General features: G+C 37.9%; 1 protein-coding gene across 6 annotated transcripts in view; it reads right to left on the bottom strand.

Annotated features, from left to right (window-relative positions):
* The window catches only part of STAU2 (staufen double-stranded RNA binding protein 2), a 230,261-nt gene that overhangs the window by 96,781 nt on the left and 120,444 nt on the right, over window positions 1-13,036 (bottom strand). The gene's annotated exons all lie outside the window — the stretch shown is intronic.

Raw genomic sequence — 13,036 nt, 5'->3', positions numbered from 1 at the left:
TACTAACTATACCATAGGAAGAAATGATTTCATTAGCTATAACATGCTCAATTTGTTAAATTTGTGTAGATTCAGGGTAAAAATTTAGGTGAAAATCTTGAATTTGTGAGGAAGAAAATTAAAACACATACTAGTTCCCTAGCTGAGGTTTAATTCGACTTGCTGCATAATACCCATATATATTCATTACAGATTATGGTCCACAAATATTTTATCATGTTTAATATAGATCTAACTGATAATGACAACAATATGAATCCGAGCCTAATGGTTAAGTAATTCCACTTTTTTAAACAAATAGGGTTGTTAAGATTGCCTGTCAGTTTCCCTGAAGGTAAGAAACTCCCTGGAGTTCAAAGCAAGTCAATAAATAAAACCTTGCCTCCAAAGCACTTTAAAGATTTTATTATAAAAATATTTTTCCTAGTTAACTTGGGGGAAAAGATTTGACAGCAGTTCTAACGCACGGTGTTATACCTCCTGAGCAAATTAAAAGGTCGCTCAGTGTGTATGAATGAATTCGTGACTGTGGAAGTGTTGTTTACTATGCATCAGCTAAATACGGTGGGGGAACTGAAATTTACCACATAGCGGGTTTATGCAAAAGCCAATATGCTGACGCTGTAATAACTACAGTTTGCAGCCATTTAGGATACAGTTAAAATGTTCTTGTCACATATAGTGTTGTTATAAAACATACTTTTAAAAATAAAATCTCATCACCTTTGATATCAATTGGAAGTCCATGTGAAAGACATGACACTTTCCTAAATATCCAAATTGATAGTGAAAATGCTTGTGTGTCGGCCAAGATGCATCATTATTAAGAATAATATTACATTAGGATAATATCTGTCACTGACTTGTCCTCAAGCTTTTTTCACAATCCTTTTCATAACTAAAATCAACTCCTTTATAACTAAAATGTAAACATATATTTAACATGCTCAGTCATGCACCAGTGTTCTAGCTGTATGAGTAATCTGTCCCACTCTGCCTGTAATATGCTTGTCACACTAATGCCTCAAAAGGGGTAAGTAAATGAATGAAATCACATTATACAGACTTGTAATTACCTTCTCTCTCTTTTAGAATTCTCCATGTGGGATAAACTTTGAAAATTACATGCCTATGTTTGGTGTACAAAAATCTATCAGTAATGCACAGAATTACTTCTAATACAAGTCTACAGACAAAAACTGTCCAACAATTGCAACAACATATGTGTGGCAAATACTGTTAAAGGAGATAATGCATTCTTACACTAAGTGATGAGTATGTACACGGCAAAAACCCTAAGTTTTGTTCTTTGCTTTTCAGTTTTCAATGACTATACCACTGGAGATCTAAGGAGGCAACTCATTAAGGCGTAAATTATATACACACATACACATATACAGTTTTTGTTTTACATGTCTATGAAAGAAAGCACCAAGTGACTTTTAACAATTTCATATCAGAAAAGGAGCTTCTTTTTTTTGTAATTCGTACTCACGTTTTAAAATAACCACATATATCCATTTACATATGTAAAATAAGCTGCATTAAAATCTATAGAGCTTTGCAAAGAAATAACTTCTTAACAAGGAAAACTAGTGTAAGGTCAAAGAAAAAGTCTAGTCTTATAGGTAGTCAGTATGCCACCAAAGTTAAACTAACCCAAAACTTTCTCCCAAGAGGGCTAACCAACTCGACTACTTTTCATGGATTAAAACTCTAATGTACTATCTCTTTAAAAAATGGATATCAAAAATAAGACCTTATCAATCTTTCCATTATACATATATTGGTTGCGTTCATAAAGGTATGTAATTATTTGTATACAAATATTGACATATATTGCTTTCTACTCAGTAATTACAGATTCTAGAACACACTATATTTAATACTTGTAATATAATTACATTCATGATAAAAAAAAAAAAAAGACCATTTGTAACTTCTGCTTCCAGACAAGATGTAACAGATTTACTTTTCTGCATTCTTCCTGCTTAGTATAAGTAACAGCCCTGGATGTTATCCATAAAACAAATATAAGAGGACTCAGAAAAAAGGAGAGGAGAAAGACCAGCTTAGGGATTTCAAGACCCAAGAAGTAACACAGTGCTGAATTCCTGGGTTTTCTTTTATATATCCTGGATTGGGCGCTAGAGAAGCCAGCAACCTGGAAATGTCGCTGGGTATGGAAAAAATGGCAGACCCCCACCAGCAAAGGCCGAATGGGGAGCCTAGATTTCCACCCTTGCCAGACTGGAATGCAGTGACCCAATTCCCTTACAGGGGTGATGACAGGAAAGGCTGAATGGGGAGTCACAACTTTCACCCCTGCTGGACAATGAGGCACCCTGCCCCTTCTCATTGGATTGGTGTTGGGAGAAGCATAGTGGAGGGTCAGGACTTTCACCACCATCTAGCTATAACAAATCATCTCCCTTCCACCAGGGTGTCAAAAGACTAAGTGGAGAAAGTTACTATCATATCTGATAGTAACAAGGTGGCACTCCTGTACCCTCCTAGGCTGGGGCCATGTCAGAGGAGGCTTACTAAAACAAAAGATTTAAATAAGATACACAGACTTATACCCCAAATGTCTAGTATTCAATAGAAAACCATTTATTATCCCAAATACTAGGATAATCTCAACTTGAATGAGAAAAGATAATCTTAAGATGCCAACAAGATAACATAGATTTCAGACTTATCAGGTAAGTGTTTTAAATAGCTATCATAAATATGTTTTAAAAGGCAATGAAACATACACTTGAAACAAAAAAATATATTTTCAGTAGGGGGACGCAGAGTGGAGGGGGTCAATGCGGGGGGGAGAAGGAACATCTGTAATATTTTCAATAAAGATAAAAATTTTTAAAAGGTCTCACCAAAGAAATAGAACATATAATAAGAACCAAATCTAACTTTATTAAAAATTAAATTTATTGGGGTGATACTGGTTAACATGATCAAATCGAACTTGTAAAACTGAAAAATACATGAAACAAAATAAAAAACTCAATGGGTAGGCTTAATAACAGAATGGACAGAACAGAGGAAAGAACCAGTAGACTTGAAGATAGAAATTCCCTAATCTGGGCAACCAAAAGAAAAAAGACTGAGAAAAAATGAACAGAGCCTCAAGGATGTGTGTGTGGGACCATAACAAAAAAATCTAGTATTTGTGTGTTCAAAGTCCCAAAAGAAGAGATAGTGACTGGGGCTAAAAAAAGAACTTAAAGAAACAATAGCTAAATATTTACCAAATTTTAGTAAAAGATATAAACCTGTAGCTGTAAGAAGCTGAGAAAACACCAAATGGAAGAAACACAAAGAAACCCATGCCAAGACACATCATAATCAAAATTCTGAAAGTTAAAAACAAAGAATAATCTTGGAAGCAGTAAAAAAACAACTCCTCACCTATGGAGGCAAACATTTAACAGGAACTTCTCAACAGAAGAATTGGCACAAGATATTTCAAGAGCTAAAAAACAGACAAACAAAATGTAAACCCAGAATTTTATATCCAGTAAAAATATACTTAAGGAATGAAGAAAAACCCAAGCATTCTCGAATGGAAACTGAGAATATGTTGCCAGCATACCTAACCCTAAAAAATGACTAAAGTAACAAAGAAAATGATAAAAGCAGGACTCTTGGAGCTCCACCAGGAAGGAAAAAAACACAGAAAGGAGTAAAAATGTTGGTAAATAAAACAGACTTTCCTTCTCTTCTTAAATTCTCTAAATTTTATTCGACATTACAAGCAAAAATATAACCCTGTCTGATATGGTTCTAAACATATGTAGAGGGAATATACAAGACAATTATAAACCGAGTGGTGTATAGGTCACTGAGAAGGGCACATCACTTCTGTGATATTCTTACCAAAATGCACAACCTCAATCAAATAATGAGAAAATATTAAATTTAATAACATTCTACAAAATAAGTATTCAATATTATGCAAAAGTGTCAAGATCATGAAAGACTAAAGAGCTGCTACTTGATTGGAAGACACTTAAGAGACATCGCAATTAAATACAATGTGGGATCCTAGACTGGGTCTGAGACCAGAAAAAGAACATTAGTAGAAAAACTGGCAAAATTTGAATAAGATCTGTAGATTAATTATTGTATCATCATTAATGTCCTGGTACTAATAATTATACTATAATTATATAATTGTTAACAGTAAAGTCTATACTGTTTTTCTCCTTTTCTCTAAGTGTAAAAAAAAAAACACTTTAAAGGCAATTTATAAGAAAGAAAACCTTTCTTAAGTGCTTCAGAATAAATGAGACTTGAAAGAAGCTGAGAGCCTATTAGAATAAATAACAGATAAATTTAAGTTTTTCTATGCGCGTCAGAATTGTATACTAAAAGAATCTTTCAAAAACAAGAGAAGAGAGTAGGTGGAGGCTAAATTGTCTCTTAATTAGAAAAATAAAGTTACTGGACAATGTGAGTACTTTCTACCTCTGACATAGGAAGGAAAGAGGATGCAGGAAAACAATTTCCTGGCATAAAAGCCTGGAAAATCACAATATCCAAACAATCATGAAAAAGTGGAGAAAAAGGTTCCTCTATACGTTAGAGTTTTAGAGAGAAAAAAATAACAATATAGGCCTATGCATGGGAAGGATAGCAATAGGGTCTAAATAACATCAATAAATGTTACTTGATTTGCAAAAGCTGAGAGGTAAGTTGCTGCTTAAACTGCAGATCCAATTTGGTAGTAACACCACCGATCAGATTTTCAGCTATTTCTATTTGTTTAAATATATTTTTATTGATTTTCAAGAGGGAGAGAGAGAAACATCAATGATAAGAGAGAATCATTGATCGGCTGCCTCCTGCATGTCCCCCACTGGGGTCCGAGCCCAGTACCTGTGCATGTGCCCTGACTGGGAATCAAACCTGTAACCTCCTGGTTCATAGGTCGACACTCAACCACTGAGCCATGCCAGCTGGGCATAGCTGTTTCTATTTTTAATCTAGGAAAATATTACTATTACTACCCTCAACGTTCTCCCCTATCATTACACAATGTTCCCACTGAAACTACCCTAAACAGGGAGCAATAACCCCCTCAATGCCAAGTTCTTCTTTGCAGCATTCGACAGAGAAGTATATGCAGAACCAAGGGAGACTACTATTCCAGAAGCCAAGAGAAAAGTAAGTTCAAGATGAGATTAAAAGTTTGGAATCCAGACAGGTTAACTGCCTCTAAAAACGAAATTCAAAACTATGCAGAGAAATGTAACAGAATCCAGTCTCTATAATGTATCATTCATATTAGTCAAGAATGCAATCCAAAATGACTTGACCTAAAATACACAGGAAAAAGTGACTCATTCTCAAGTGAAAAGGCAATCTATAGAGGCCACATCCAATGCTGAAATAAGCAGAAAAGCACCTATTATAATTACTCTCAAGGATTTAAAGAAAAATATGTCTATAAGGAATGAACGAAGAGAAAGTCACCAGAGAAACATAATTTTTAAGAAGAACCATATGACAATTCTGAAAATGAAAATATCCAAAAGAAAACAACAACAAAAATCACTGGATAAAGGAAATACAGGAAAGAGTGAACTTATAGGTCAATAGAAATAGTATAATTTAAGGTTCAGGGAAAATTTTTAATTTAAAAATAGATAAAGCCTCAGGAATCTGTGGGACAATATTAAAAAATGCATGTAAATGAAGGCCCCAAAGGAAAGGAGATAGAAAAGTGGGCAAAAATATATTTGAAGGAAATACGGCCAAAAATTCCCCAAATTTGATGAAAGCAATAAATATACCAATTTAAGAAATCTGTAAGTATACAGTGAGTTCAATGTTGGCACCCAAAAAATATGTCCAGGTCTTAACCCAGTAGATTTGAATGTGATCTTCTTTGGAAATACGGTGTTGGCAGATGTGATCTCAGGATAAGATAATCCTAGGTTTAGAGTCGGCTCTAAATCCAACGACTAATGTCCTTATGGCTTTTCCAATATTTTGAATTACTTTTCATGACAGATGTCACTATTACCAGTCATGAATGAATGAATGAGCTGGTCAATTCAGTGGTATTCAAACACAATTGGTAGGATTCCAGCTTCAGGCCATAAATTCACTGGACAAAGACTCTTGCAGATAACAGTATAAAATGTAGACAACATGAAAGAAAAATATCTGAAGACACTGGAATGTGATCAAGAGTAGGCAGACAGCCCTAGCCGGCTTGGCTCAGTGGATAGAGCGTCAGCCTGTTGACCGATGGGTCCCAGGTACGATTCCAGCCAAGGGCACATGCCTGGGTTGCTGGCTCGACCCTCAGTAGGAGGTGTGCAGGAGGCAGCCGATCAATGATTCTCTCTCATCACTGATGTTTCTATCTCTCTCTCCTTTTCCCTTCCTCTCTGAAATCAATAAAGAAATATATAAAATAAAATTTTAAAAAAGAGTAGGCAGACACCAGGGCACAGTTTTCCCTTAAAGGACCAAAACTATAAGGAATAAAAATTGTGACTGTGTGGCTTTTTTTTTTTTTGCCTGAGGGTATTCTCGCTTTCTCTAGTTCTATTGGTGAAAAACTGCAATCTTACCGCTGGAGGTGGCAGAGGAAAGAACTTAAGGGTAGCAGATGAGCTGGACATGGAGGGAACAAATCCCAGAAGTAAGGTGGTTGCACGAGTGGTACAACTCTCAATCTGCATATGCACTGCACCCAAATTCCTGCCTGATTATAGACTCTGCATGTCCGGGAAAGATCACAGAGGGCCCGAAGTAGAAGTGGGCAGAGAGAAGTAAGAAATCCATTAAGGTCTGAAAGTTTTGGGTTGTTCTTCTTTTACTCTTTTATTGAATTTACTGGGGTGACATATAGGTTAATAAAATCATATAGGTTTCAGATGTAGAATTTTATAATACATCACCTGTATATGATATTGTATGTGTTCAAGTCAAGTTTCCTTCCATCACCACTGCTATGGTTTTAATAGAGTGCAGTCTGTAAAGTATATACAGCTTGAGGACTAGAAAGCTAAAAGCTTCACTGGACTAAAGTATCAGTAGACATGGGCTGGTTGATAAGCTGGAAATTTAAGGGGAGGGCAGAAACGCTGAAAGCTAAGAAATGCAAAGAGGATGGCCTCCAAAATATGAGGATAAACTCAGCCCAAATAATTATGAAGACACTGGGAAGACGGCAAGAGAAAAGGCCACAGCTGGAAGCTGAGAGAACTAAGTGGGGATATCAGCTGAGGAATGTCGTATGGGAGAGGCAAAGCTTGCACTTTCAGTTCAGACTGCTTAACTGAGTACTTGACCAAAAACAAAACAATAATCTGCAAAAGAAAAAATGATAGAGTTGCTATAACATATTATCCACAATGCCCATTTTTTAAACAAAAAACAAAACAACAACCAGGAAAGGGTGACCCACATTCGCACAAAAGGCAGTCAATAGAAACAGATTCCTGCCCTAGATGGTTTGGCTCAATGGATAGAGCATTGGCATGCGGACTGAAGGATACCGGGTTCGGTTCCAGTCAAGGGCACATGCCTGGGTTGCGGGCTTAGTCCCCAGTAGGGGGCATGCAGGAAGCAGCCAATCAATGACTTTCTCCCATCATTGATATTGATGTTTCTCTTTCTCCTCTCTCTCTCTTTCTCTCCACATCCTTCCTTCCTTCTCTCTCTCTCTCTCTCTCTCTCTCTCTCTCTCTCTCTCCCTTCATCTCTGGAATTAAAATATATATAAAAAACAAAAACATAAAAGCAAACCCATAAAATGTCTAGGAAAAAAGTAAGAGAAAATCTTTGCAACATTGGAGTAGTCAAAGATTTCTTAGATAAGACCAAAAAGGCACAAACTATATGGAAAATTGAACTTCATCAACATTGAAAACTTCTTTTCAACTTTTCAAAAGATGCCATTAAGATAATTAAAAAAAAGTCACAGGCAGTGAGATAATATTTGTAACAAAAAAATTGTATACAGAATATATTTTTTAAAAACTGTTATAACTCCATAAAAAGAAAATGCTCCAATTAAAAACTGGACAAAAGATGTGGACATTTCACAAAGATATATAATTTGGCCAATAAACACAATGTAAATAAGCTCTTATTGTCCTAGCTGGTTTGGCTCAGCGGATAGAGTCTCAGCATGTGGACTAAGGGTCCCGAGTTCAATTCTGATCAAGGGCACATGCCCAGGTTATGGGCTCAATCCCCATAGGGGGCATGCAGAAGGCAGCCAATCAATGATTCTCTCTCATCATTGATGTTTCTATCTCTCTCCCTCTCCCCTCCTCTCTAAAACCAATAAAAATATATTTTTTTAAAAAGCTCATATTATTGGTCACCAGTGAAATACAAATTAAAATATAAATGAGATACTACAGTAACATTCATAAAATAAGACTGATCACTGTATGCAGCCCTCATACATTGCTGGCAGGAATGTAATGATACAACACATTGAAAAATAATCTGATAGTTTCTTATAAATTTCTATGTACACTTACCATGTGACCCACCAATTCCACTCCAAGGTATTTTTCCAAGAGAATTAGAAACATGTCTGCACAAAATCTTATACGTGAATATTCATAAAAAGCTTCACTCATAATAGCCCCAAACTAAAAACAACTCAGATGTCCATCAACAGTAACCTGATCATTGTGGCACATATCCATGTAATTAACTAGTACTTAGCAATAAAAAGGAACAAACTAGTGTTATATACAACATAAACGAATCTTAAAACATTATATTGAGTCAAAGAAAACAGACGCAAAACTGTGCATGCCATGTGGTTCCATTTTTATGAAATTCCTGGAAAGGTAAAACTAATCTTTAGTGACAAAAGGATAAAGGATATCCTGGTTGCCCGAGCCATGGGAAGGTGAGGAAACAGGCTGCTGAGAGGACCAGGAACTTGGTCACAGTAATGGAAATATTCCCATCTTGACTGTGGTGGTGGTTACATGTTGGTCTACGTTTTTCAAAACTCATCAAAGTGTACAATTAAAATGGGTGTGTCTTATTATATGTAAATGATACCTCAATAAGGTTGATTAAAACACTGAAAAGTATAGTTACCTGTCAGAATGGCTACCATCAACAAATCAACAAATGACAAGTGTTGGAGAGGATGTGGAGAAAAAGGAACCCTTCTGCACTGCTGGTGGGAATGCAGACTGGTGCAGCCACTGTGGAGAACAGTATGGAGTTTCCTAAAACAATTAAAAATGGAACTCCCATTTAACCCAGTGATCCCACTTCTAGAAATATATCCTAAGAATCCCAAAACACCAATCAGGAAGAATATATGCACCCCTATGTTCACAGCAGCACTATTTATAATAGTTAAGATCTGGAAACAGCCCAAGTTCCCATCAGTAGATGAGTGGATAAAAAAGCTGTGGTACATTTATACCATGGAATACTATGCAGCAGTAAAAAAGAAGGATCTCTTACCCTTTGAGACAGCATGGAGGGACCTGGAGAGTATTATGCTAAGCGAAATAAGCCAGTCAGAGAAAGACAAGTATCACATGATCTCACTCATATGTGGAATCTAAAGAACAAAATAAACTGATGAACAGAGTGGATCCAGAGACATAGAAGCATGGAACAGACTGACAAATTTCAGAGGGAAGGTGGGGGTGGGGGGCATGGAGGGAGAGATAATCATTAACCAAAGAACTTATATGCATATATGCACAACCCATGAACACAGACAATAGTGTGGTGAAGGCCTGAACGTGAGGGGGGTAGGGGGAGTGGGTCAATGGGGGGGAAAAGGGGGACATCTGTAATACTCTGAATAAAGACAAATTTAAAAATAAATAGGGAAAAAGTGTAGCTATCTTTGTCACAACAGTTACAGACACTAAGTCATTGCTTATACATCTCATAAATAAACTTAACTCATCGCACAATTTTCAAGCAGCTGTTACCTTAGGATGTTAACACCATTTGAATTTATCCTATGTGCTCATGTGACCATTTGCCCTTCCGCCTGTTCCCCCTACATCACATCCCCCTCTAATGTTAGCTCCATGACGGCAGAAACCTTGACTGAATTTATGCTGCATCCTCAGTGCCAACAAGTGTACCTGGCCCATGACAGGTGCTCAATGCATTTTGCTTGAATGAATGAATGAATGAATGAATCCCTTACATGTTAGTACTCATCAGGATGAATACTCACTAATCTCTCCTAGGCCTTTGCCCAGTTTTCCTGGTCAATCTTCTATCTATGGTTTCAATTACATCTACATACCAATGACTCTGTGTCCTACACTCTCTTGCTGATCACCAGACCCATTACAACTGCCCACTGGACATCTCCATTTCAAAGTCCCTCAGGCAACTCAAATTCCACATGTCTAAAGTGGAACTTGTTAACTTCCTCTGTTTGTTCATCTCATCTATACCAAAAATAAAACCTTGTCTCAAACATATCATTCACATTACCTTCCTTTCAAATTCTTTCTTTTCTCACAAACTCACATTTACCCTCTCAAATTCCTAACAGAAGACTCTATTTACCCTCACACAGTCTCCATTTACTCACTCCATTAAATCCGTGTCCACCCTGACCAGGCCAGTCAAAGCAGCGTCACAGAAGTCAGCCACAGACATCAGGTCATGTTCTCAATTGAATGAATTCTCTCTTAGACGACTGTGCTTTCAGCCCCTTCCTCCACGCCCACTGCCTCTGCCTTAATTCGATCTTTGTTATTTCTCTCCTAGATTTGTGCAAAACCACTCTAACTAGTCCAGGGGTGGGCAAACTTTTTGACTCGAGGGCCACAATGGGTTTTTTTTTTTTTCTTTTTAAATATATTTTATTGATTTTTTACAGAGAGGAAGGGAGCGAGATAGAGAGCTACAAACATCGATGAGAGAGAAACATCGATCAGCTGCCTTCCGCACATCTCCCACTGGGGATGTGCCTGCAACCCAGGCACACGCCCTTGACCGGAATCGAACCCGGGACCCCTCAGTCCGCAGGCCGACGCTCTAGCCACTGAGCCAAACCAGTTTCGGCATACAATGGGTTCTTAAACTGGACCGGAGGGCCGGAACAAAAGCATGGATGGAGTGTTTGTGTGAACTAATATAAATTCCAAGTAAACATCATTACATAAAAGGGTACGGTCTTTTTTTTTTTTTAGTTTTATTCATTTCAAACGGGCCGGATCCGGCCCGTGGGCCATAGTTTGCCCACGGCTGAACTAGTCTCTCCACCACCAGTCTCTCTTTTGTCTAGTTCGTCCTTCTCAATGCCTACAGAATGATTTTTCTGAAATGCCAAAACCATGCCACTGCCCTTTCAAAAATAAATCAGTGGTCTCTGCCTAACAGCTAAACTTCAAACTACCAGCAACACACACGTCTTCAGCCTCCCTGCCAGCCACATCCACTCTGAACTCCAAGCATTTTCTCAAACGCCATGCCCTTTTGTCTTCAGTACTTAGCTGCTTCTGCCTGCAATTCCTTTTTCTTCTTACCCACGTTAACATGCTGTGTGCTCTTTAATACTTCATTCGAATGTCTCCTCTGTTATGGATTCTCCCTCATTCCTTCAATCAGAGCTGTTTGTTCCCATTTATGATGAACATATGTAGCCATTCCTCAAGTGAACACCTGTCAGGTGACACTTACTATGACACTTACTGTAGGGGGCAGGCATTACAGACATCATTTCATGCAGCACGCTAGGAATCTTTCATTCTTTTTATCCAACACTCATCCCTGGACACAGGGCTAATTTGTGGTAGTGGGCAATCTTCGGGATTTCTACCTTTCTGTTGTCCAACTTGACCATAACTCCTCCTGTGCCCACTGGCCCAGTGCTTGGCAGGGCCAAGCAGGTGCAGGTACTTAAGTATTTTCCAAGAGTGAATAAACACATGGCCCATTTCCTGTTCATACTATTCAATGGGATGATGTCCTAGAGCCCGATTAACTTCATATCCATGTAATTCTTCCCACATACACTGAAATTACTGAAAACTATCCTTTTCTCTTAATTAGAGCTTTTCAAGCTGTGAACTTTATATCATTTTCCAACAGTAGCCCTCGTTTTCTCAAATGTTCCCTTTCAGGACTTGATTCTGGACTTACACATACTTTTTATTTAAAAGAGGACTGCACTGCCGATAAACACATTTCAAACGTTTTCAACTGTCCCTTATCTCTGACAGCTAAATCTGCTTTTTGATGTGACTGTGTTAAGATGGTAGAACTTTCCAGAACCTAAACTCAGTCAAGGTTTAAAATGAGTAATTTCACATAGGGAAATGAGTAAACTGGTTACTAATAGGATGTTTTGCTTGGGTTGTCCCTCAGGTGTGTATTTACATAATAAAATTTTATCTTAGAATAAAATCCAAAGTTCCCAGCAGATCAAAAGAGACAGAATTTTTAAATGACTCAGACTCAGTTGTGTATATAGTTGGAGGCAGAAATAAATGTATTAATGAAATTTAAGAAAATCACTGTCCACCACCACACACTAGCCCTACCTACAAGGACCAGTCTTCAAACACTGTGCTGCAGTTTGATTTAAAATAAGGATCTGGTGCCCTGCCAGTGAGGGTCAGTTGGTTGAGCATCGTCCTGTGCACCAGGAAGCTGCCTGTTCAATTCCTGGTCAGGGCACAAGCCTGGGTTGCAGGTTTGGCCCCCAGTAGGGGGCGTGCAGGAGGCAGCCGATTGATGTTGATGTTTCTCACCGATCTCTCTCTCTCTCTCATCTCTCTCTCTCTCTCTCTCCCTTCCTCCCTCCCACCCCCTTCCTCTCTTTGAAAACAATAAAAACATATTTTTTTAAAATAAAATAAGGATTTTTTAGCAAAAATGTACCAGGCACTTCTGCTTGCTCACAAAGTAATGTACGTAATGCCTACTTCACTCTCTGCTAAATCGTCAGTCAGTCCACGAATGTCAGTTCCGTTCCCTTGTTTCCCCATCAGCTCCTAAATGAAGGTGCCCTGGGATGCCAGAACAGGTCGTTTCCATGTGCACAAAT

The sequence above is a fragment of the Myotis yumanensis genome, unplaced genomic scaffold, assembly GCF_028538775.1.
Source record: "Myotis yumanensis isolate MYYU_CA2020_CCGP unplaced genomic scaffold, mMyoYum1.0.hap1 SCAF_15, whole genome shotgun sequence".
In the NCBI taxonomy this organism is placed as follows: domain Eukaryota; kingdom Metazoa; phylum Chordata; class Mammalia; order Chiroptera; family Vespertilionidae; genus Myotis; species Myotis yumanensis.
Note: the sequence above shows the minus strand (reverse complement) of the source record. Positions and strands in the feature narration are given on the sequence as shown.